General features: G+C 45.7%; 1 protein-coding gene and 1 long non-coding RNA gene across 3 annotated transcripts in view; one reads left to right on the forward strand and one right to left on the reverse strand.

Moving 5' to 3' along the window:
* GNAO1 (G protein subunit alpha o1) overlaps nucleotides 1-26,296 on the forward strand; it is a 138,894-nt gene that overhangs the window by 51,418 nt on the left and 61,180 nt on the right. The window lies entirely within an intron of this gene.
* LOC111934548 (uncharacterized) lies at nucleotides 21,946-25,028 on the reverse strand. Its single transcript, XR_002867250.2, has 2 exons — nucleotides 24,944-25,028; nucleotides 21,946-22,057 (listed from the first exon to the last, which is right to left on the reverse strand). It is a non-coding gene; the product is annotated as an uncharacterized LOC111934548 (long non-coding RNA).

The raw sequence follows: 26,296 nt of genomic DNA on the forward strand, positions 1-26,296 counted from the left end.
GTACCTCCAGTATTGAGTCAAAAAAGACTGGGGGAAAACTAAACCCCCTTGCTTTTGGCGGTCAAAGCAAGATCAGTGTAGGAAATAGGACCTAAAAAGACAAAATAAATCACAAAAAACTCTAGGTCTCACTGACCTTCTCTGCTGATTAGGACTGGTCCCCAGGTTGAGAACAAAACCGCCTTCGTGTCAGTTCTCCCTTTTATGTGTGCTCCTTGTCCAGGGCAGCGAGTTTTCTTGCAGCTTTGCCCAGCTCACGAGAGGTTCATGGCCATGAGCAGCACCCAGGTCCTTGTTTTGTGTCCTTCAGCAGGGGAGACAGGAGCACATCCTGCCAGCTCATAGCACGTTATCACTGCACACAGCATGGAAGGGCAGGCTGAAACTCCAGAAAAGCTGTGCAAGTGCAAAGTCACAAATCCTTCGTGTGTTACAAGAGGGCAGGCAGAAAAGGAGCAGTCAGTGAGGAGACAGGAACCAGCTGCAGGAGAAGTGGCATCTCTGGGTGTTGCTCATTTCCAGGGCCACCACTGCCCTGGGTCTGGATCCCTGACAAGCCAAGGGGTTGCACACAGGAAAAGAGAGGCTTAGTCTCACCTGCCTACTCAGGACTCTCCTGCTGGTCTGTAGGGCACTACCAAGTCCTTACCTTGATAATCAGATTAACAGGCAGGAAAGAGTCAGGCTGTAACATGTAGCCTGTGGATTAAATGGTCCTCTAAAGTGCAAATGTATTAATAAAACAAGCTCCTCACTGATTCCATTTCAGTGTACTCAGGCAGAGCAAATGGGAAATGGAGGTTTGAAACCAGGAATCTAGAAGTCAGTCCAAGTGTTTGGAAAGGATCAAGCAGGAAAGGCAGGGTAAGGATGGATTTTCCTATCTCTGTTTAAAAATCTGGTTCCGAAGTCTGGCTTCAGAACCCCAGCCAGAAGAAGCAAAAAGTCTCTTCCTCTGTGTGTCAGTGCTGACTCCAGAACCTGCTTGGAAATGCAGATTTGCAATCCCACTTCAGTGAAATGCCAGAGCTGCAGCCAGGATGGGGGGCCTGGAGGGGTGTCTTCAGGTTGGAATGGTCCTTGACTGCAATGGGCATCCTGCCCTGTGCAGGCCGGTATGAAAACAGCTGTAAAGCATGCTCATATTTTCATAAACCAGACAGAAACGGGCTGAAATTGTTCAGAAAGTACTCAACAGAGTATGCAAGTATCAGTTGCATGTCTCAGATTCAAGTGTCTGAGGCAAGAGGTCACAGTTTAGCACTTTGCGTCTAGAGATGGGAGGCAGTGACCTTCACATCAAACTTTTTCCCAGTGTGAGTCTGGACACATCTCTGCTTCAGTTATGAATGGGAAAACTAAAAAGCTGCTAAAGTGTTAAAATATTTTGATTGGGATTTTTTTCTTTCAGGCTTTGTAGCAAAATGTGTCTCTGGTGACCTTCTGCTTGTACTGTCTGCAACTCTTGAACTGTGAGCCAAACAAAGATGTGCTGGGACATTTTAAAATACTGGCTAGCAGTCTTAAAAAAAGCCCTTCTGTGGTGTAATTGAACAGCCCACCCGGGATGGCTGGCAAAGAGGTCCACGTCAAATCTGCTTCTGAACAGAGAAGTGCCTGTAGAAACCTGGTGCCGGCAGCCCCTTCCCCTCTGCACATGCCAAAAGGGGATTTTAGGCACTGCCCTCTTCCTCTCGTTCTTGCTTGGCAGTGGCAGGAGCAAAGTCACAGCCGCTGTCACCTGCTGCCTTCCAGGCGCTGGAGGGGAGCAGTGCGGGGGAGGATCTCTTTCATAAGAACCGCTCCTGCGTTACTGACTTTTTGTACTTGTCAGCTCAAGATATTGTGCTACTTCATTTCAGTCAGGTATCTGTTTAGACCAGCTGGCTCCTACTGTGTGTCCCCAACCCAAGCTCTCTCAGAAATGCAAAAAGGCTGCTAATAACTTCGGGGAGGGCAGGTGAGGTTAATCAGGCACTGCTGTGCTGGTAGGAAGCCTCTGTTAACTATCCTGGCTACGGGATGGACACAGGATTCCTGGGCTTGTGCTGCCTGACTGAGGATGCAGCCGGTCCTTGCTGATCTGCTGTTGTGAGTGATGGGAACCTAGGGCTGCTTTGTAGAAGAGCGGGATGAAGTGGAAGAAAAGGGAAAATGGAATAAAGAGGTGGCACTAGAGATGCCATTTTTAACCAGGTGTCAGCATATGTCCAGATATCCAGCCGCATACAATGTCTACTTGCAATAGTCACAACTCACATATAATCATATTTGCTGTGCTGTATAAGACCCAGTACAAATACCCAAGTAACTGTCCAGGAAAAATATTTCAGCCTGCCCTTTGTAAAGGTCTGTCACTTTTCCATTAAGGCTGAAGCCATCTTTCTCACACACTTCCCTCTTGGTCCTTCCACAAGGCACATTTCAGTTGCCATTATTCATGTTTCTGAGGGATGGGGAACAAAGAAAGGGCAGGGCATTTCTCGAGAGGTGGGAAACAAGAAACGGAGAGGAAAGCACTTGTTATTGTCACAGCCTGCCTTGTTGCCAGGGAGATGGTTGGCTCATTCAAGAAACGCTTGTGGTTGCCAGCCAAGATGGCCAATGTATTTGGAATCTTTGCTGCAAAATGAGGGTGTGGGAGAAAGAGGGAGACAGCAAAGAACAAGAGAAAGCCCAGAGTAAGCTCTGCCTGTGTGGTCACAGGGCATGATCTACATGCCTTATGGCACCATCTCTGGAGTCTCTCTAACCAAAGCAGCAGCTTCCACTTTCCACTAATATATTTTGTTCCTTTGAAAACCCATTGCCCCTGAAAATACAAGATTTTTCCTAATAAATGATAGCAGTAAATTAACAGCAGAGCACAAAGGCATTTTATGATAGCACTTTGTGCCAGCTGAAAGAGTTTGGAACAGTCTATTTCCATGCCTTTGTTCTGCCTCTTAGGTAGAATCAAACTTTGTCATAACCAGAAGGGATCCCAGCCAAGTCAGCTGAGACCTGTGGCTGGACCTGGGAGACCTTGCTTTGCAACAGCAGCAACAGCAACAGTACAGCCTGGCTCTGTGCTCCTGCAGAGCTGAAGTTGTGATCAAGTCTGTAGCATATGGTGATCTTCACATGGCAAAAAAGATCCCCCAGAACCAATGTCTGCTTTGCTGTACTCATGATGCTAGTAAAGACAGTGATCAGAAATGAGAAAAAGCTGCTGGAGTCATGGCTATAAACACATGATGGCCAGAAAATGTAGTAGTAATAGTAGAAACAGCTGGATGCTCTAGGCAAGTGACTGAACCACTTGGCCGGTGCTGCACTAGAGGCTGTAACCAGTAACCTTTCTTTCAGCAGAAGACTGTCAATCACTCACAACAACTCTAAAAACCCAAACTTCCCTAGGGTGGCCCAATGTACCAGTTTCAATTAAAATTCCTAACGAATGAAAAAGACCTCTTGAAATGGATCCAAAAGGAGGCAGGGAGAGTGGGCGGCAGTCGCGTAGCACGTTGGAAACGCGTGTCGTGTGGAAGGCAGCTCGCTGGATGTGCCACCTTGCTGAGCGTTGATGTGCCAGCTTGATGATTTTCACATTGGTCCTGTTTCAGGATGATATTCGTGGAGTTGGCATGGCAACCCTCACTCTAAAGTAAACAATGTGTCTGCTTTTTGGGTTCTCCTGGACACAAGTGGTGAATGGGCAGCAGTTAGGGGACAGAGTGGAAGAGGAGTTCACCTGGTCTTCCAGTCCCTCTGTGTAGTCAGAAATCTGTTCCTAAGAAAAGCATTTCTGGGGGAAAAAAGTACTATGAAGCACTTCAGCATCATTTCTAAGGGAGCCAGATGAGAATAAGAGATGTGGTCACACCTTAAAATGCCACCAGATCTGTTTCTTTGGTGAACACTTGGCATCAGCCAGGCACTGTAGGCTGGTGATACTTGCTGTCCATGCTGCCTTCCTAATTCTGAATGGGTCTTAAAGCTAAATGTCCTACAAAAGCACTGACCAGAACAGATTCCATCAATTAAAACTAGCCTTTTAATTTTCTTTGGAAGAAAAGCAGAAGACAAAGAGATGTCTCAGGGGATCATTGATAAGAGAGAGACCACAGTCATCTCTTTCCAACTACAAGCTCCAGACTGAGTCTAATCACATCTTTCACCACCTAAAGAAGGCTTTAAAGAAGATGGTGCCAGAGTATTCCCAGAAAGACACTGTGAGAGGACAAGGCAGCGGTCACTGGTGCCAGGAGAGGGAATTAAAGTCAAAGATGAACTTGGGCTCATAGTGCTTTCCCTCTTCTCTCCATGGTATCACGAGAGATCAGGGCAATCTGCACTTGAAGGACTACCCATCCCTTTGGGTATTACATGAGTGGAGTGATAAGAGAGGTCTGAGGACATTTGTGTATAGGAGAATCAGTGAAAATAGAAAATACCCAAAAGGTAATTTTTAAATTATGGGTATTGCCTTCCTCTTCAACCAACCACCAGCAGAAAAGCATCTGTGATGAGTTTGCCTGGCATTGTCTGCTCCCTGGGTGGTGGAAGACACAGCCTCTTCAGGTGCAAATCCATCTTTAGAGATGTTAATTTTTTCATGGTGCTTCTGCTGTCAACTGCCATTTCAGGCTTGACTTCTGAGAAATTAACAACCCTAGTCCTCCAAAGCATCCTTGAAAAGGATCCTCACCTCCCCTAAAGCTGTCCAACACCCTCATTCACCTGTGAAAATGCAGACCCTGTGCCATAGGGAGGTTAGACTTTCCTCCTCCTTGTGCACAAGCTCTCTGTTTTCACCAAGAGAGGGATGTATTTTTCCTCCATGAGCTTTATGTGTTTGATACTGAGTTTTTGGATGGTGCAGGGAATATTTTTAGTTTGAAAAGAACCCCACCCATTCCTTTTCCTTGGAAGAACAGGGATGCCTGCCTTCTCCTGAATTTGTTATACCTGAGATTTGTTATTCAAATGCAGCCGCAGTTAGGGCTGTCAGGGCCATGGTGTGACAGGGACAAGGCACAGAGGGGAGGATGAAACAGACATGGGACTGTAAATTTGCAGCAAATTAATGAGAGGTGGAGTGCTGCTTTCCATTCCTACAAGATCCTGATGGAAGACTGCTTCTCTGGGATCCCCCGGAAAGCACCAGAGTGGGACAGCACAAAAGATAAAGTGTTTAAAAATATTTGGAAGACAGAGCAGAGCCCTGAGAAGGGGAAAACCTTGTTGCTTGAAAAGGGTCTTCCTGGCAGCTCCTGGGTCCAGAGTCAGGAGAGAGCTGACTGCACACCCCATTCATTCCTTCTTGGTGGATGGCACAGCCAGGCCAAGGCAGAGTCCATCGTATCGGAAAGGGCTCAGCACAGCCACTCCCCACAGAGCAGGTGGCAGTGGCCTTGCCCTGGATGGCATCTGGTGTTGTGAACACAGGCAGATACTGTCTGTCCTTCACTAGAGCCTTTCTGTCCATAAAGGGATTGAAGGGCTTGTAAATCAGGACAAAGAATACATCTAGGTATTTGATATACTCACAACGGAGGCACTGAAGTTAAACACTGGCATGGCAGAGGCTTTGAAGGTGCCTATACATGTTTCTGACTGCATGGCTGATCAGGCATTTGCTGAAGTCCTTCCAGAAAGTCACTACCGTGTTTGAGACTGAAGTTCAGGTTACATCTGGCCACAGCCTTGCACAGACAGTATGCTTCCTTCAGGTGTGATTGCAAGTCAGCTCTCCAAGCAGCAATTGCAGATAACTACTAACTACTCAGCACATTTCAAATACATGTCAGTTATTAAGTAGATTTATTTCCATCTCTTCTGGGAAATGTTGGGAAGCACTGCTGAGTCATGCTGCTTACTCACCAGTTTTAGGAATGTCGTTAAAAAATATTTATTTTTCACATGCATTCTATGATGTTCCTATTATTTGAATGTCTCCAGATGTAAAATGAAAACATTTGTATAGGGTATTCCTGGCCTTAAACAGATCTCTCATGCTTAACTCACAAAAAGGCATAAAACAAGGGATCTATCCCTTGGCTGTGTTTTATGATGCTTATTCAGGGATGGTGGTGAGGGGTGGTTTTTACTCCAGAATGGCAGGAGCACAGGCAGGCTGGGCTTGACACAGCTTGCGATGGAGGAAGGAGTGTGAGCAGCTGCTTTGCTGTGCCCAAATGCATGAGAGAAGAGGGACTCAGAACATGGAACATGTTCCTTGCTCACAGCAGATGCTCATAAATTCAGGATACAATATTCTGCCATGGTCTGCTCTGGCCACAGACCCCAAAACAATTCAGCCCCCAAGTGACACAATATCAGGTGCCCTTGCAGGAGTGCCAGGTCCAAGGGCACACTGGACCCGGGCACTCGGCCACCTCACACTCTCTGAGATCAGGTTTCACTGTCAGCTTCAGCAGGGAGGTGTGTGAAGGCGTCGCTGACAGCCTGCTCCCTTCACACCCTGAAATGAACCCAGACAAGGGAACACACTGGAGCAGAGGAGCCATTTCATGCCTTGTGGCCATGAAGCCCCATCCTTCCAAATGGGGAATTTTGCTGAGCTGGTGAGGCAAGGATACAGAGCTCCCAGCTGATTGCTGCCCTTGAGGAAGCTAAAATGTGCCAATGCTGTGCCCAAGCCCCACACCACCCAAGAGGATCCCTGTCCCTCCTGAGTGAGCAGCTGCTTCTCATAGGCTGGATCAGCCAGCTGAGGAGAGAGTGTGACAGCTGCCTTCGCTCACGGAATGCACAGTGGGATGGTGGCACCTCAGATTGTCCCTTGCACTGCATCAGCCATGGGGATGGCAGAATGTCTGCCACACATGAAGACTTTATCATCCAAATACAGGTTTTAATGACACTATTAATCAGTATTGTATACCTTGGTAATTACTGATTAAAGATACCATGAGGGAACTCATTTAACAGCTACAATTACTGCTTTGACCTCGGCCTCACCCACTGAGTCAGATGTGAGGTTGCCTGCCAGTGCAGCAGGGACCAGCCTCCCCCAGGGCTGCAGGAGCTCAAAGATGCTATTCACCCAGGCCAGAATTGCTGTGGCAGGTGACTGGGCAGGAGTTCTTGGTGTTTCATTGTAAGGAAGGAAAGAATCAAGCCTTTCAGCAAGGTTAGAAACAGCAAAGCCTCAAGATCTGCTGTGAAACAGTATCATTTTGCACCTTGGCAATGTTGAGCCTTGTGGTCAAAGAGAGAAAACGTGGAGGGGAAAAAGTGCAGGATACATGAATTAGCCTGCGTTTGGTTTAGGGTTTTTGATAAATAGTCACTGGGAGCCCCAGGACAGCTCATCCTTCCCCAGCAGAGACCCACATCTGCGTCACATCACCCCGGAATTGCTCCAGGCAGCACAGCACATCCCCTCTGAGTGTCAAAACCCACTCAGGAGCCAAAGAAAATCTCACCCACAGGCTCTGAACACATTTCCTCCTTTTTGCTGTGCTATTCGTTTTCCAGGGCTGTAGGAGTTTCTGGTTTGCAACACATTGTATCTGTGTTGACGGTGAGACTGTTGCTAGATACTTTTCCCTTACTAAGAAATAATTCCCCTAGGTTGTCTATGTATAATTAAGTCCTCATTTGCCTACAGATTGGTTTAAGACTACATTAACTCCATTGATTAGAGGGGAATTACTCTTGATTTACACTGAGATCATGGGAATGGAGACTCAAGTGACACACAGGAGCAATCCTACAGTCAATGCTCAGGGTAGCTACATGGTTGTCACCCACCTTTGTGTATTTGGAACCTCCCTGGGCAGATGTTTGTTCCTTTACACGAAGGGGGGTATTACTAATTTAATCTTACATGCTGAATACACCTTGCAGATGTTCATTTGGGTATTCAAGTATGGTCATATTTTGAATACAAGCAGTTACTCCTTAGTTGGTCTGACAGTAAAACTGGAGCAAGGCTGTCCTCCAGAGAAATTGCTTCTGGTTTGATGAGGTTTTACCAGTAAGGATAGGAGGAAACTGTACTGCACAGAGGAAAAAGAGCATTCAGTAACAAGAGATGATGCAAACAGAATTACATCTCCAAAAGAGCCCTTTACATGTTTGGGAAGGAAAAAGGGTCCTATCCTGCTCCCTTCTATCTGCCAGCATCTGCTGTGCTCAAGAGGAGAAACCTCACCACCTCACCAGCACCTTAGCCAAAGGTCTCACAGTCATTTTTCTTCCAGCTTTTATTCTTTGTAATATCTGTTATAGCCCTATAAGCTTTAGAAAGCTTTTCTCTTGCCAAGTTCCTCTGCCATGGGCATGTTTCTAACTGGTGATATCTGTGCTGTCCTCATTTGAGTTCCTTGGTTTTAAATAGGCTTTTGTCTTACTCCAGCTGCCCTCAATGCACATTGCAGGCAGCTCCCACCAAGATGGACACCTTTTGCTAGTGAGTTCAAGTTCTGCATCTCATAGCTGCTGTGGCTTTTGAGTCTTCCCACGCTCACTTCCACTTGTGAGATCCTTCACCCAGGAAATGGCACAAGGTTAAATCTGCTGTCTGCAGTTGGGGTGTGCATGCTGCTGTTGCAGCCTTCTTTATTTAATTTAAGGCAAAAGTCGTACCAAGGCTGAAAACACCATATTCAGCATTACAGTGGATTGTGAGCCAAGTTCAGGCAGGTCTTGTGACCAGTGAGTAGGCAAAAATCCTTATATCCTCAACTTTCTCTTCAAGAACAGAACCTCAGGGAAGGCTCTAGGATGATTTGTAGCAGCATGTAAGGCTCTGCAGGACTGAGCTTTTGGATCAGATGATCCTTATATTGTTGCAGACCAAGTATTGAGTATCTTCTATTTCTTGTTGGTTATACAAGCAAAAATTTTACACCTTTAAAACAATCCCAACCCTAAAGCCCTGCACCATGTACCAGGAGGAGGAAGCCTGTCCTCTATAGGAGGACTCAGCAATTTCAGCATCAAGGCTCCCCAGGCCATGAGGTTTCAGAAACCAGGAGACACCAGACCCAAACCACAGCTGTGCTTATTTCAGTCATGGATTGTATGCACAGACATTGAATCAGCTTAAAAGCCACCTCTTGGGGTGACATGCCTTTTCCAGCTCTCTTCTTCCCACTCCTGAAGGAGCTGTAGGGTGCAAAGTCTGGCCCTGCTCATGCAGTGTCTGGGCTCAGTGTCCCACAGCTGCCCTTAACCACAAGCCAGCCACGCCACCACACGGACACCTCCGACTGTCCTTCCCCAGGCACTGCTGCAAGGCACAGCCAAGGAGGGAGCCATGCCCACCACATTGCAAATTACCAGAAAGCATGATCAACTGATACATTTGAAAGAAGAAGAAAGATAACGAGGAGAGACTGCTAATAGTAATCCACACAGGCAGCAGCAGCTCTGGGCTGCCTTTTCACCACTAGTCATCTGTCCCCTAAAATCCTGGGCAGGCAAGACCGCAGTTCTGGGGTCATGCTGCTTGCCAGCACACATTTTCAGCTTCGTATCTCCAGGCTGATCCAAAAGCACAAAGGATGAAGGGAGTGAACAGGCTGTTGCACTGTGTCCCTTTCTCCTTTGCCATCAACTTTGAAAAGAAAGAGTGGACAGCAAATAAACAGTGAAAGCTGATGGGGAGGGGAAGCCTATGAGTCCACACTATCATTATCTGACTTGCCTTGAAATCCTCCAAGAGATTGCCAGAAATTAGTTCCAGTGTTCAAGAGTCTTCAGTGACCCTTTAGGAAGAGAGCTGAGCTCAGGAGCCAACTCCACCACAAAGTAGCAGCTTTCTGCAAGCTAAATTCCAGATGTAAACAGATGTTCTCCCCAGCAGCCCTGGCAAACCCTATTATACGCATCAGGCAGCATCAGCACACCGTGCAGTTCTAAGCCCTTTCCTGTAAAAAGCTGGAGGGTATTGCCTGGGACTGGAAAGAATGAATCCAACAAGTTCCTCGAGCCAAAAAAATCAGATTTTGCTTCATACTGATTATGCAGCTCCTAGTTCAGACCATGAGTTACTGATCAGTTTGCTACACTCAAACCACAAAGGAGGTTTAGTAGTGCCAGGGCAGTTTCCAATTCCTCCCTAATCTCCCCCACCAGCACTGAACTGCATTCTTCTTTTGGCTGTTCTGGAGAGGAGTGATCAGCTATGGGCTAAAGACTGGGGCCTTGTCAGGTGAGCAGAGGCAATGCTGATTTCACTCTGATTTCACTCTGATTTTCCTTACTGAACCAGACAGCTTCTCTCTTTTGGGGCAGGAGCTGGGGTAAGTGTCACTGCTTCCTCTCAAGGCAAGTGGCAGGATTCAGGTGAGCTTTGCTCAAGTGTTCTCTGCAAATGGCAGCCCGAGCCCAGGCATGCCACAAGGTGACACCAACTTCATTTCTGTTTCTTCTCAGTTGGCCTAGAGAGGGCAACTGCTAATGAAAAGTGCCCATTGATGTGATAAAGGTGGTAACACTGAGAGATTAAATTCATACAGAGCCACAGGGACTTGAGGGTTACCATAGTTCTGGGCTTGAACCAGACATCACAGTGTTGTGTGAAACAATTTGCTGAACCACCAGGATCTTCGTGCAGACACAGAAAATTACAGCTGTAAATCCAGGACAGCTGAAGGAGGGACCGGCACCTAAATCTGAATGGCATATGCTAGGAGCAGTCAGAAATAAAGGGCTTGATGTGTGGAAGGAATCCAGTTTCATGTGCAGAACCACCAGCAAAGATCTTTAGATGGTTGTTTGCAGCTCTTACAGGAAGGAAAGGGACCATAGATTCTAGCTGAATGCTAAATAAAATAGCAAGCAGTGGAGTGATAAATGTAGCATCTCTAACTGCAAAAGCTTGTTCTAAAGGTCAGATCTGCATGTACTCTCCTAGCTCTGTGAACAGCTATTCCTTTCATCCACAAGTTGAGCTTTGGCTGGGACAGGCTGAAATAAACAGGACTAAAGCTGTCCCATCCGTTATCACTGGGAATGGCTTGGCTCCAAAAGCAGGCTCTGCCTCTGCAGATACAACACACATGATGGAAGGGAGCAACCCAAGAGGCCAGATGTCTCACGTGGACCATCCTCACTACCAAGCCTTCAACCCCAGGCTTTAGAATGCTGCAGTGCCCCTCTGCGGAGAGAGGGCAACACCGTTGTGCTCACTGCCAACACACCCTGAGCACAGACCTGCTGCTCAGCGCCCCTTTGAAAGCACAGGCAGAAGCCAGAAGCCTTTTGTTCTATACACACTGCCCTAGGCTGTTTATCTGGAGTTGGGCTTCTTTTTCCACCTTCTAAGGTGGGATGTCAGGAAAGAAACACTGACAGGCCTGCCTGTATGTTTTCTCTCTCTCACACCGAGTCAAAACCAAAGTGCTCCACAGTCCTGGTGGCACACACATGCAGATTGACAGCCACTCTGCACAGAATAGCCAGACAAGGCTAGGGCTAAGCCAACCCTGCTTTTCCCATGCTTTTATAGATGTCCTTCTGTTGTGGTGGCAATAAGGCATTTTATTGGCAACTAAGAAACAAAACTAAAACCAAATAAGTTTATTAAATGTCAAACAGAGTTGGTGTGTCTCACAAAAATAATGCCAGGACACTGAGATGGCAGCACAGGGAATCCCTGGGCATTTATTCAGGAATAGAGGTCCTGTAGCAAACACACAGTGCCAGAAGGGAAGGGGACAGTTCCTTTGGGTCAGCATATTGCCATCATCTCTGAAGCAGCCGTCCTGCCTTCTTCACATATCAGTCCAGGGATGCTGGAGCCAGCCAGCTGTGAGACACCTGTATCACCAAAGCCATTTCTATCTTAATGTGTAGGTGGAGGGAGGCAGATACTTTTGCAGGCTGTGCTAAACCTCAGCAGCCTACTCAGTGAGGTTCTGCTGCCAACACCATATCCAGGTGCTCCAGAGAGAAAGTCTTCAAACGGGAAATAGAGCCATACCCATTATGAACAGAGCATTAGGTCCTGGAACCCTCAGTATCAACAACCCTTTATACCTGCTATGCTGATACAGGTGCAGTAGGTTGAGAGATGATTCCTCAGTGAAAGCAGCTCATCTTCAAGCAAAAACTTTAAAAATGTTGTCAACAATCCCTTAGTGTCTGCCCTAAAAAAAACATAATACTTAATTTGGGCATGTGGAACCAGAGAAACTAATCTTTGCTATCCTGGGAGTCAGCTATCCAGAGCTTGAGCCAGGAAGTCCATAAAATGCACTGGTTTCTGGTGAAAGAGCTGATCCTATAATACTCTTTTGCACTGCAGGTTTCAAGAAGCAACTTTTTGTTGGTCTGTCTTGCTGTCCTATTAATAACCAGCTTACATAGAATAAAAAGTGTATAATTCACAGTGCTTTCTAATTAGATGTTGTAACTACAATCCTATTTCACGCCACTCTAATTTGTTCCATCACAGTATTTCCGAGTCTTGTGTTAACTGTATCATGCAGGGCAAACTCTTCAAGGGTTTGAAGCCAGCAATTATGCGCTACTTTGATTTGTACATAAAGCGCATGTGAGTCCACGTGGCAACATCCTGTCATGATGTCTGAAATACCAGGATTAGAAGACTGTTGAAGCTCTGTCCAAAGGCAGGACTCACTTAGTCCAAAGCATATCAATTGAGAGCAAGCTTGCCAGGCTAGAGGAGATTTTGCAATCCCAGTCACTTCTGACCTTTCTGAAAGGACTGAATTTTGAAGATTCCATATTTGGTAGATCTCCAGACCAATCTATACCTAAGTTTGTGGCTGGCATTTAAATCTCTTAAAATGGAAATGGACCTTTGCCACTCGAGCTTCAAGATTATTCATAGTAGATGGAAAGATCTTGGGAGTAACTGGACTAATGTAGTTAAGCAAACATGATGGGATTAGCACAGGGCAGGATTAGACATTCTCCTTCAACACACTGGCATCTGGAATAGCAGAAGAGGTGTGGGCTGATTCTCTGTGTGTTCTAAGTGACTGTTTTACGACTGTTCACCCTGTCTGTGCAGATCTGATAACCACTTTGGATCATTAGGAAACTCCTTAGTAGGTGTGAACACCAAAGACTTGTTAAATGCAGTGGCAAAATTAGCAATAGAAAGTTTCTCCATGCATGTTTTAACCTTGGACCTCTGGTTTGCTCTTAGCAAGTGTTTATTTAAAAAAAAAAACCAAAAAAACCCAAACACTTCTTCCTGGTTTTCATCAAGTGAAAAAACTCTGTAGGACTGTAGAGTCCCTGTGATATTTTTCAGATGATCTCAGCTGTTTAGCTTAAGAGTTCCAACTTCAGAAAAACAGCCATTTCTAAAAGTGCTCTATCTGCCTTTGCCTTCACGTCTTTCTTAGAGACTGAAACCTTTGATGTGTGTTAACACAGCAAAATTGGTCTTGTCAAGCTTCTGTGTTAAAGAGCAGTAGCTCCAGGTTAGGGCTTTCCTTAGCTGAGCAATTGGGAGAAAATAGCAGGAAGGTGCCAAAGGAGTGTCTCTCCCTTTTCCCCCTCTTCTCCCAGCCCTCCCTGCCCCAGCCATGCCAGGCACAAGCATCCCCATGCACAGGGCCAATCCTCAGCCTGAACACATCCAGCTCCCTTGGAGTCCATCTGGCCCCAGGGCTTGTTTTGGTTTTTTACAACAGAACAAATAGAGCAACATTTCATAACGTTCTAATGAGGCACATTGAGGAATGCCCAGGAGACAGAGACAATATCAGTGTTCCTTGGCACACAGAGAAAATCAAAGGCATTTGCTTGTTATCTGAAATGTCGATCTGTGTTCCTTTCAGTGGTGAGCAGACATTTTTATAGTGTATGTTCCTGGAAATACTCAGATGTCACTGTCAGTGCGTTCTAAGAGCAGTATTTATTTTCAGATGTACCTATAAAAACTGAGAGTGAAGCACGGAAATATTTAGAGCCATTACAAGATTATTAGGTTTGAGTAGTGGTTTGCACTCTGTATGGCCCTAAAAAATCTAACATTTGTGGACCCATTCTTCTTTCATTGAATAGGAATTTCATCAGCGACTTGAGAAAGCTCTAGTGACAGAGGAGCTTTTGCTCAAGAAATTGCTCAGGTTAGAGCCACCTAACTAGCAGAAATCAAACTGAGAAGACACCAACTGCATCTGGCCAGGGCATTGAGGAAACACCATCCCTCCTGTTAGAGAGAACATTTGGGAGCAACTGGTTTGGATCTCTGCTTGATATGTCAGAATTTAAACCGTGCCATTAATAGGCATCACTACATCACATGCCACTGTGTTACAGTACAGCTCACAGGCATTGGATCTACCAGTGTCCCAGTATGTCCCAGTATCAGCTCCTTCCTGGGAGCTGGCAGGGTCCACACCTGACAGCTAAAGGCAGGTCTCCAACCACTATCAACACCCTCCTGCCTGTCTTCTGTGTCATGACAATTGCTAAAGTTTAATCGACAACCCTCAGTGCCTTTAGAGGATCAGGGAATCACAGAGTATCAGCTGGAAGGGACCCAGAAGGCTCATCACATCCAACATCCTGCTCCTCACAGGACCACCTAAAACTAAGTTATGTGACTAAGAATATCCTGTTCATTCTGTCAAGCTTGGTACATTTTTTAAAGTTTGGACAGTCATTAAACATTTCCCACTTTTCTAGCCTTGGTAATCAGAGACATACCCCAAAGGCAAGATACTGATGACAGAGGATTGTCTCTCCCTTTTCCACCATTTCCTCTTTGGAGTCTATCTCAGGGTCATGCTGGGACAGGAACTGGGTCTAGTACTGGACACATTTGCCAGGAGGAGCTGACAGCAGGGGACCTCAGCTGTGTCACTTCAGCTTTAGGCTCAGAAGGCTCTCAAGATCTCCCCCTCAAGAAAGCAGCAGAGACAGCCTGGGCTCCATCTCCTCACCCTCCTGGCAGAGGGATATTTGCCAGTCTGGGGTAGCTGCTGTTACAGGTGAAATGGGAGTGTTTGCTGCCATCTGGGTCTCAAAGGGATGGGCATATCCAGGTTGGCTGATCAGAGAGGGGGAAGATTCAAAGCCCAGGGAGGCTGAGCTGACCTGTTCTTCAGAATGACCAAAAACATCCTCTTTAAACCCTTGAACAGCAAATGCTGCTGTATGAAGGAGCCTGGCAGTTGGAAGGTATTACCTCATTAATGGACATATATCTCCTGTAAAAACTGTTCCTGAGCAGGTAATGCCATTCTGCTAAGGTTGACCTTGACAGAGATTTTGCCCTTCTCATTTGGATCTGGAAAGCAAGTATGTGGATAAATTCACTTCTGAGATACTTAATGTTATCCTGCACATTCTACTCACTCTGGAAGCCTGATTAAGCATAAGAGAACAAGGATGTTTCTTTTTTTTAATAGCATTTTTTCTGATTGTCATTATTTAAGAAAAAACTGAGATTAAATATCCCCCCACCCTTCCCCCCTCCCCCACCAAAGCCAAAATGATCACAATTAGGTCAGATAGGTTGATTATGGTTTCTCCAATTAAAAAGCTATCATCCATCAGGATTGTAATTATCCATCCATCAGAACTCTATCAGCCAAAGAGCTTGTAAAAATGAACACTCTTCTGTTATTTTTTAGGACATGCAGGCTGTTCCACAAGATCAGCTCATGCCCACTATTTCAGAATGCCTCTGCAAGAGATTGAAAAAAAGGAAAAAAGTGGTTAAAAAAAGCAATTCAGACATTAACAATGTCATGGCAACAGCAAATTAGAGCCTCAAAAGCAGAGCTCAGCTTGAGAAGGTTTAGGGAGTCACTGCACTGCAGGACTGAATGAAATATTCAGCACATAAAAGAGGTCCCCAAATGTTTTTTGTGTTTGGGATAATGACACCAAGCTGACTGCTATTTATGTATACTTTTGCCTAACCATCGATTTTTTTTTTGCCACAAGAGATTTTAAAATAGTATACTTGTCAGGTAATCACGGGTCTGTTTTGATTCTTGGGGAACTTTGGCATTTGGAAGTGTAATCATAAACATCAGCTTTTCCTCAAGCAGAAAGTTACTGTTGTAGGAAAAACTGATAGAAGGAAAATTGAGCATTTGGGGAGAAGTTACCCAGCAAGAGATTTTGCTTGTTGAGTAAGATGATTTAACATGAGGTGACAGCCTGACCCGTAACCAATAGTGAGGTATGCAATCTCACTTTCTGTGTTTTCACCTAATGCTGGGCATGTGTGCAAGGAGACAATAAACATCCTTTGCTATTTCTTTTCCCTCAACACCCTATGGCTTTTCTTCTAGGTTTTTTCCCCCATGAGGTCAATCATGTCAAACTGTCCAAGTATTTAATGACCACTCCCACCTCCCATAACCTTTGCTTTCCTGATCTTTACTCCAATCTTCACTCTAGTTCTTGCTTTCTTATTAGCTACTCATGTCCAATACCAGTAACAGGATGAGATCACAGCGGGGAAAAACCCACATTGTGAAAAATATACTTTAGTTTTAATTTGGGTTTATGGCAGGCTGGCAGGGAAAGAAGAAGTCCAGCAGAGTATGCTCTGTACACTGAAGAAAACTCAGAAGTGAGATAGTACTCAATATTTATTTGTCTTGGGTTTGTATGCTTCTTTCTGCCCTTTGTCCTCCACATCTCTCAATTTTACCACTCCCTTTTGCCTTTTCTGTACTACTTTGGGAACTTGAAATGAGGTTTGAAGCACCTCAGGGATTTCTGTCCCTGTAAGTGGTGTCTCACAGTACACTCAATTTTGGTGATCCACAGGGTCACTGCTGATGTTTCCAAACTCATCTGCCTGGTAGTGGGTGGGAAAACCTGAGTATCTGAGGCTGTTGCAATATTTTCCCATTCAGTTGCCACATCCTGAGATTCTCCTGCCTTCAAAGATGCTGGGTGTCTTTTAGCTAAGTCTCTGCTTCCTATTAGCCCTCTAAACTCTTGCAAGTTGCTCCTCCAAACTCTTTCAAGTTATTTCTCACAGTGCTGGAATCTCAAGGTTTTGAACCTGACCTTAAAGTTACATTTCATATATTGCTTACACAGGCATCCCGAGTTGTAGGGGTCAGGTCAGTTTGGAGCTGTGAACTTTCCCAGTGTTTCAGCCCAAGTTCTGCATCCCAGTGACTCAGTACTAACAAGTAACAAGCCTCACACCCTTCATACACAGGCATTGAAAGAGAGCAGCCTACTAGACTTTAAAAGTTACAAGCTTTTATGTTTTGCCAGCTGGGAACTTCTGATATCTGAATCCAAATCCACTGTCTTCTGTATCACTGGAAGGGCTGGGAAGCACTTAGGGCTTGGATCGGTCAGTTCCAGAGCTGCCACTGAGGAAGGGTGGAAGCTTTAATGGTTTGTGCAATTAAGTTTAAGTGAGTAAAAAGGGCTTTCAGACTGTACAACACCTGAAGTTAGGACGCAGCAGATTGAAATCTGCCGTTCCTGCACGCTCCCTCTGGCACACCATTGGCTCACTAGGCACCACCATGGGGTTGTCTGATGGCGAGGTTTTGTGGCTGGATATGATCAATGGGTTGCTGAACAGCCTTAGGGTAGCAAGTGAGCTTCACATTTCCAGAAGGTGAGCAGGGAAACAGCACATACACAAAGCAGGATCTGAACAGTATAATTAAGAGCAAAAACAAGCTACAAAGAGGCAAAAAAGGTGTTTAGAAGTCAAAGTCAGAGGTATTCCCAAAGGTCAAACTTCCAAGTTTATGGTACAGTTTGCTATTTTCTACTTAGGAACTTTTTAAAAAGCAGTATGAGGGCTTAGATTTCACACTTCTTGGGCTTCCCTCTCCTCCATGGCTGAGCTCCTTACTGCTCTCAGTTGCAGGAACCCTAAAACCAGAAGTTCCTCCTACACTGCTGCAACACCCAAGCAATTGAGCCAGAGCCCAGAAAAGCCTTTATTGTGGAGGTGATTGAGCTTATTTCTCTCCCAAAGAAAAGTGTCTAAAACTTAGATACTTAGTCTCAAAGCCATGACTTGGGTCCTTCTGTGCTCAGAGGACACAAAGCTGCCTCCAGACAAACAGGTGTCTGGAGAGGAGCAGTCAGGTTCCTGACTGAATTGACCAGGGGCAGATAACTTGTGTAACTGTCCTAGTTTAAAACTGTCCTAGTTTAACCCTTAAAAAATGAGCAGTTTTCCCTCTACAGATTAGAGAGTTGTTTTAGAGTATCTAGAGTGCAGTTAGAAGCTAAAAGGGTTAGAAGGATGAGAGTGAAGGGAAAGAGAAGACATCAGCTGTATCTTGCCAACTTTTAACTTGGTTGCCTATCAACAGTTTCATCTTAAAGAGAATATCTCTCTGTCAGGAGCCCCTCTGTACTCTGCTAATCTCCTGTTATTGCTTGTCAGAAGTCCCTTAAAGCAGAGTATTGATTTTCTAACAGAAGCCCTAATTGCTACATTATGCTCTCCAGTGCATAGAGCCCTTGACTTATGGTAGACAACAAGAGGTGCTTTTCTTACATCTGCTCAACCCTTCAGAATCCTGCAGTCCTTAGTCCCTCAGAGCAAGAGCCCCCTTGGTACAGTAATCTCTCCATTTATGTGGCTCTGCTAACATAAATTAGCAGATTCTTATTAGCAGATGAGAAGTACCGGCTGTGTAATCACCTGACAAAAGATCTCTCCACAGACTGGGCCCAAAATATTTGACAGACCATCTTTAGGCTGAGACTTGCTGCTTGTGCTACTGGTTGTGAGCACAGGGCCTGCTCCCCAGCCCACCTGACTGTGATGTGTGCTCACCCACAGACACGATTCCTGGATCCCACACCTCTGTCCAACTTGCTGCCACTGGAAACATCTGTCAGTTTGTCAACGCTTGTTCATCTGCCTTTCCCACTGCCATTCCTTCAGTGAGCCTGCAGGGTTCTGGAGGGTGGGTTCAGTGCTTTGGCTTCATGTGAGGTGTGTTTGTGTGGCAACTGCTGAGCCTGGCTGTGTGTGCCCATGGGAATGCAGGAGTGCTCCCTGTGTATGTGCTGCCCACTAACTTAGGAGGGCTTATCTCTCCCAGGCTCCCCAGGAGTGCATGAGGAATGAACGCAACTTAGGCCATCACAGCAGTATGTTCCCCTGACATTTTCTTGGAAAAGCATGGTTGCTGTGTGAACTGCATGGGGGAAGAGCTGGCTCTGGGTGAAGACACATCCCTGGTGCTGCCCAGAGTGTGATCATACACATATGACTTTGGAAAGTAATTTGCTGTTGAGAGCACCCTTTCCCTCCACCACTTCTTCGTCATTGCTTGCAAGCCACCTACTTCTCCATAGCTTTACCTACCTTTTCCAAATTCCCCTCAGGCTAGATTTTCATCAGCACCTTTGAGAAGAATGGGTTGCCAATCTCACAGTCACACCATGTGCATTCCAGAGCTACACAACCACCCTTTCTTTTCCTCCCACAATGCCTGGTACCAGCAGTGACCAGGGAACCTGAGCAGCCCAAGAGGTCTCCTGGCCCTACAGCATGGCTGTCACCCTTTGAGGACGCTCTGAACTGTTAAAACACTACAGAGTCCCTTCTCTTTCCCCATCTCACACTTGAAATGTAGTAGATGGACCATGTTTTCTTCCCAGTTACATATAGGTAACATCATCGATGTAATGGTGAAGGATGAAGCCGAGGAGTGCTTTCTATCCCCACAGCAAAACCACAGTGCTACTTGGGGTTGTTCACCATCAGAGTGACAGCATTTTGCTACTTAAATGATGTCAGCAAAACCAACCTGATGGATCAGTTAGCACAGAATTCCTGGTCTTTACAGCAGTAGGAGCTATTAATAAGGAATTACCTTCAGATTTCTGTGTCTGCAGATGAGTGTGTCCCCAACTCTGTAAGCCTTTAACCTTGACACAGTGGTTGGTTGTAGTGTGGAAATGACCACCAAGGCCAGCAGTAGCAAGTAGCCCCTGGCAGATGAAGGTAGCCATTCTCTTGGTCTTCTGTTACTGTTCAAGGATAAACTTTCCTTCATCTTGCTGTCTGACATAAACACGCTCTGAATGATGGACAGGAAACTGATATTTTTGGACATTTTAATCATCAAAACAAATCAGAGCCATTTTTTCCTGCACATCCAAGTGATTGAATTTTAAAACAACTCCCCTTCCCTGAGATGGAAGGAGCTGAGCTAATGCCAGCACATGTACTCTAGCCAATTTTATTTATTTCCCTGGAAGTAATTTTCTGTGTAAAAATGCAGATTTTTTCAAAATCTACCATTTTCAGGGAAGGTGGTTCTGCTGGAATATTTGACAGTGAAAAGCTGAGCAGAACAGTTTGAATATCTTAATTTCTGCTACATAGCAATACCAATGCTTAGATCCTAAACAGAAGTGAGAGGAAAATTAAAATTAAAATTTAAGGTAAAAAACACAAGAGAATATTTTGTCATTACTCGAGTGAAAGCATCTGATACTGCTCAAGTGAGAGAACCTAATACTATCTAAACAGGGCATGGGGAGAAACACCTGCCAAAATCTGTTGTCACATTTGTTTTGCAAAAAAACAGTGTAAGTTCTTGTCATGGCACTGAGGAGAAGCCCCAGCATCCAGCTGGCTCTGATGGACATAGGATTGGCAAAGGCATATAAGACATCTCATGTCAAAAAAAAAAAAGGAAAAAAAATTAAGTCTGAATTAGTGTGAACATCATGTCTCCCTCCACACCTAAGCTGATGAGAGCGATGAGTGATCACCTTCTTTGCAAGTGTTGACTGCAGTTCCTTGGAAAGGCTGGTGGCACCCACGTAGGCAGTGTGAGAACAGCCCCTGCTCCCCTCCTCTGCAGGGGAGAGTCCTGGATACAGCATGTGCTTGGCACTGCCTGTTCCTCCCAGGAAAGCAGATCCTTCATCTGGCACCTGAGCCTCTCGGAGCGGACTGCAGCCGTGCTTCCCACCCAGCATCTGTCTCCTACCCCTGCGGATGGGCACGCTCCAACCTTCATCTCACACATCCCTGTAGCCTTGGCTTGATGGAAGAAGGAATCACACAGACCCAGCAGGAGTGGGCCCATGGGCTCTCATTCTTCTCTCCTGTATCTTAATGTGAACACAAGCAAGCAGTTTCACCAAAGCCACTGAAAAGCCACAAACTGGGAAACAGAGGAAACAGGACCCCTCCATCTGTATCTTATTCAGGGTTGGAGATGGTCACCTTGAATTTGGGAGATAGTGAACTAGAGGAGAAGGTGAAAAATGTCAATGAAGAGACACGAAACATGCTTGGGAGAAAATAAAAAATAATTAAACAAGGACTGAAAGCAGACATTTATTGTACTTCTGGAAATACTTCCAAGCTTGAAAGCATCTGAAGTACAGGAAAAACTGAGTGTTGCTGTCTTGGTCCCAGGAGAGAGGGGCACAGTTCTTAAAGTATGTGAACTTCAGAGAAATGCAGGCATCTGTTATGGCTATGAAGCCTATATTTTATTTTATTTTTAATTGAAAGGATGTTTTGAATTTTTCTCACTAGCTGTTTGATTTATTCTCCAATCTAGTTAGAAATCAGCTCCTACTAAGGGATGGACCACGAGAATAACTCAATGGGAAATCACTAATGAATCTCTGAAATTAGACTCTCCATTGGAGCATGAGACACACTGCAGCATGCAGGGATTTCTGTGCAGGGGAGGAACACCTGGTGGGGCACAAGGCATCTCTGCCACAGGCTCGGTACTCCCCACTCTCTGCCTAGGTACTTGGAAGATACCCTGAATGTGTCTTCCAGGAGAGAAAAGCCTGGCATTTCTCTTCTGCATGAAATGCTGCCTGGTCCATGGGGCCCTCTGGGAGCAGTGTGCCTGTGCTGAGACGTCAGTAACTTTCCGCGTCAGCTCCATGAGCACAATTCCTGTGCATAACTGTCTGAGCATCTTTAGTCTCTGAAGATCTCTGTGATTTCTGCCGCTTCCTTTGACGATATAAATAATATGTCTATTCTTAGCTCCACAGCAGTATATTCAAATCTTTATCTAAATTCTGCAGAATTTTCCATTTCAGATGTTTGGGCTTCAAGAGGCAGACTGCTACTTATCCCATGCATGCCATTATTCCTTTGACACATGATCTGAAAATTCAATTATCAGACCAATTACTGATTTTGCTGAAATTTACAGGGAAAACATTAAAGTTTGAGTAAGTGAGAATTCCCACTGGACTCATCAGGAGAGAGATCAGAATTAAATCATATTTTTCATAGCTTCATCCTGTTGCAATGCATGAGGAGTATCTGACTGTGAAAGCCCATTTCCAGAAAACAAAATTCTGAACCCTGAGCAGCTCAGCAGAACTTTCAGCAGAACTCTGAAAGACATCTTTCACTCATCATAAAAACAAGCACATGCTGTTCAAGTTCCAGAGTGGGGCCAGGCCAATGGTGTCAGAGGTCCCTTTCCAGCAGCAGCACTGAGAGTGAGCACTTCATATGAATTATCCATGCAGCTGAACCTAAGTAAAAACAAGATGGGGTCCCAACCTTTGCTGTTAGAAAGGGCTGAGCAGCATCACATGGAGGAGCAAAGCAACAAGAAAATAACTACTTCTTATCTGGAGCTGGATCAACAGCAGAATGATAGGGCATTTTGATCTCATGGTAACCCAAGAGGCCTGGGCTGCTCCAGACATCAGTGCTGTTCACCAGAACCAGGAGAATGATGGTCATGATGGATGTCTCCAAAGTGCTAGTGGAGGTTCCTGTTTGTGAGACACATGCTCCCAAAGCACACTTTTGCAGGGTATAAAAGCTTTTATCCCTTACAGCTACCTGTGATATACACCCAGCTTGTTACAGGCAGATAAACATACCCTCCAAAAGATTGGACTGACATCTTAAAATACACTTGCAACTTGCAGGTGTAAAAAAGCAAATTAATTTTAAACATCTGCTTGAGGAACAGATGAATCAATAAAAAGGACAGAGATATCAATATCTACAGTTGCATCATCAATTAAATGACTGAAATCAGCTTAGAAACTCTGAGGTCTGTCAGCTGCTGGTTTACAAACTTAGGAAGGTGTGGTGCCAGAATAAGGTCTCTGTTTGGACCTTGTGCCTTCTCCAAGTTCTTGCAGCACCCAGAACTGTGTTTCTTAACAGGGCTGAAGGTGAGGATTTGGGTGGGTTTGTGTACTGATGACACAAAACTGTTCAGAGAAAATAGGGAATTTGCTAAAGAGGGTGGAAATGTTTGAATTCAGTAAGAGACATTAACATGAGGGGAGCACATGTCCTTCCGTGACCGTGAAGCTTTTCCCATCTGCACTGTGGCACTCAGTGTCAGGGTACAGGGGCTCTCACTCCCCCAGTTTTCCCCACCTCCACAATATCTCTCCATCTTCCAGCATGACAATGAGGAGCAAGGAAAAGCACAGAAATGCCTTTTAACCTTCAGTCTCCATCAAATCAGAATTTCCTGATGATGCATAATGCATAAGCACTTAGTGTGTTCCTTGTGAGGAGGGGTTAATGAGTGAAATGAATTGTGTTGTGCCAGGGCCTGATTCCTTTGGAAAGCTCCTCTCCCCTTCTAGAGCCTCTGGATTTATCTTTCTTAAATAAACATACTTCATAAATCTTTTGGAGTGTAAATAAGTCAGGGCAGCAGCAAGAAAGCAATTGCCAGTGAATAATTTGTCGAGCTGCTTGCAGATGGCCCATCCTCCTGGGGCCAGACCTGCTGGTTGGCAATGCCCTGCTTATACCTTGATGATCTCGGTACACAAGCTCCCTCATTTAAAGAGGTTTCCATGATCCCCACTCATTCTTCTCCTCCACCCTCCCTCCCTTTTTGAGCTGTAATCACCAAGACACTGTTGACTGCAAGTACTTCAAACAATAACCTTCTGAATGATTTAGCAATGCAGCTCCTTCAATAACAGGTTCCTCTTGGATGAAATGCATTCATATTTATGTAGGACAGAGGTTTTGGAATGCTATTAAATTTACATGGTGAGCTGGCAGAACAGCTATCTTCATCTGATATGAAGAATGGAAAAAACAGCCTCTTCACAGTAGCAGGGAAATATTTACGAACACAGAAAATTCCCTCCAGTGTTCATTACCCCAGCTGGGGGATGAGGACCATTCACATTAAAATGGAAAAGCTTGTGAGGTTATGAGTCCATCAGGCTGGCCCGGAGCAGTGGGATGGGAAGTTTGATGGGGTGGGTCATGCATGGGTGTTACTCACTTGTTTGACAAGGCCCTAATGCTGGAGCAGGCTTTCTACAGCTTCTCATAGAAATGAAGAAGAGAAAGAAAACTTGCTGGAGTGCAGTGAAAGCAGGTAAGATGCCACAACACAAACTCTGGTTTGGTTTTGGATGGGCAGGTGAAGGTAGCATGGCCAAAGGTGAGGAGACAGCGCTCCCATGGAGCAAGCAAAGCTTTGTCCAGGGCACAGATATCATACAGAGAAGGGCACCAGCACCTGACACTGCAGCTCAGAAGGATGTTCCCTGCAAAACACCATTCCTTAGGAGTTTGTTATCCCTAATCCAGCAGCATCAGAGCTCACAGGTGAGTGTTGGAGGCAAGACTCACGGCACCGACGACAATGGACATAAACAGTTGGGTTGACAAAATATTGCCTGTAGACTATGCCTGTAGACTATATCGCTGTAGACTATGACCCCTTCAGTTATGCCTCTAAAGAAAGGCTCCAGGCTTATGTCTTGGGCCCACAGCAGGCATTAACTACAGATGCAGCCAGACCATGCCTAGCCCAGCCAGAGAGCAGAAGAGGTTTTCCTGGAGTTAAAGAATGAGCCAAAACACAGGTGACAAGGGCCTGTCTGCAGTGTGAAGATCATGGGCTGTGATGGAAGGGAGCATGGGCCCACAAGTGGCATGTCCCCAACTTCACCTCCGTGTTGAGGCTGAGAACAGAGCTGCTGGAAAGCTCCTGTGCCACCTTCACATCACAGCAGGGCAAGGTCATCAAAGACCCAGTACCTTGGTGCTGTGATGAGTGACGTGCAGGGTAGCCATGCGACAGGATTCAGCATGAGCAGTCAAAGGTCCATCAGGAGTGGCTTTGCTGACCCCTCCCTGATATGGCACCAGCACCATTGCTGACACTGAGCAGTCCTGTGTGGATTGGCTGTGTCTGGGTTTGGGGAGCACTGTGCTGCTCACCAGCTCAGCCACGTGGCACTGTTCCCTGTCTCACAAGCGCTGTGTCAGTGACATCACCAGCCTGGAATGGTTTGGAATGGCAGTGCTAAGGCTGCCCCCTCCTCCAGAGACTCTGGCCAAGCCAGGATCAGTGCACCCAAGGATAGATTGCTCAGGCAGACTTTCCAGTGAGGGAGGAGAGCATCAGAGGAGGGATGCAGTCTGACGAGCATACTGCATCTTTCTCCACCTCAGAGCTGGCCTGCTTCTCCCTTCAATGTGAGGGGCCCCATGTTGGCAGGAGAGATGTGACCTCGAACAACTGAGCGCTCATGACCTTTGAAGGGCCTGTGGCAGTGTTTACAAGAGCAGAGAGGCATGTACAGTGACACTGTGGCCAGCCTCCAAAGCATGCAGATTACTTTTTGTCTCCTTAAATATTCTTTGCGGTGTCCATCAGCTCTAGAAATGCCAAAAGCACTGGAGCAGCTCCAGCTAAAACAGATAACTTGGTGTTACTCATTTGGCAAAGCAGCATTTTCACCTCCCATCCTAAACTGTTATGTGTGGTAAGCAGGCTGTTCAATAACCTCTACATTTAACCTCAGCAGAGGCTGCCCCAGTCATTGTCACAGTGGTGGCTCCGTGGTAAATAAGCAGCTGGAAGGAAAAAGTATGGAAACGTATGATCCCTTTAGGAAACTCACTGGGCTGTAGGTAGCAAATAACTTCAGCGATTCCCAAACGGCCTCAAAACATAGCGGCTGCAGAAGCAAATTAGTCATTTTATGCTCTAAATACTTAATGTCAGTACTAAAAACGAAGAGATGGGAGAATGTTGTAGAGAAGCAGATCAGGATGCAACCGAAAACAAACCCCATCCTCATCTGGTGCAACTCGATGTGGAGCAGCAGCAGACCCAATACAGCGGTGCCGGCTGACGGCTGCTGCCCAGCCAGCTCTGTGAGCATCACTGGCTGAGCAGCACTACGGGAGAACAACCCATATCCTGTTTCAAATACTGATACTGAAAACCAGCAGTCTCCTCCCATTTTTTACGGAGAAAATATTTGAGTTTCAGGGTTTGAAACAGAGGCCAGAAAGATGACTTCAAAGGTGCTGTCCACTGACAGACCAAGGGACATGAAAGGCACAGCATGAGGCTTTTCTCCTTGTGTGGGAAATAAGGAG

The sequence above is a fragment of the Cyanistes caeruleus genome, chromosome 12 (assembly GCF_971803275.1).
Source record: "Cyanistes caeruleus chromosome 12, bCyaCae1.hap1.1, whole genome shotgun sequence".
NCBI lineage: Eukaryota > Metazoa > Chordata > Aves > Passeriformes > Paridae > Cyanistes > Cyanistes caeruleus.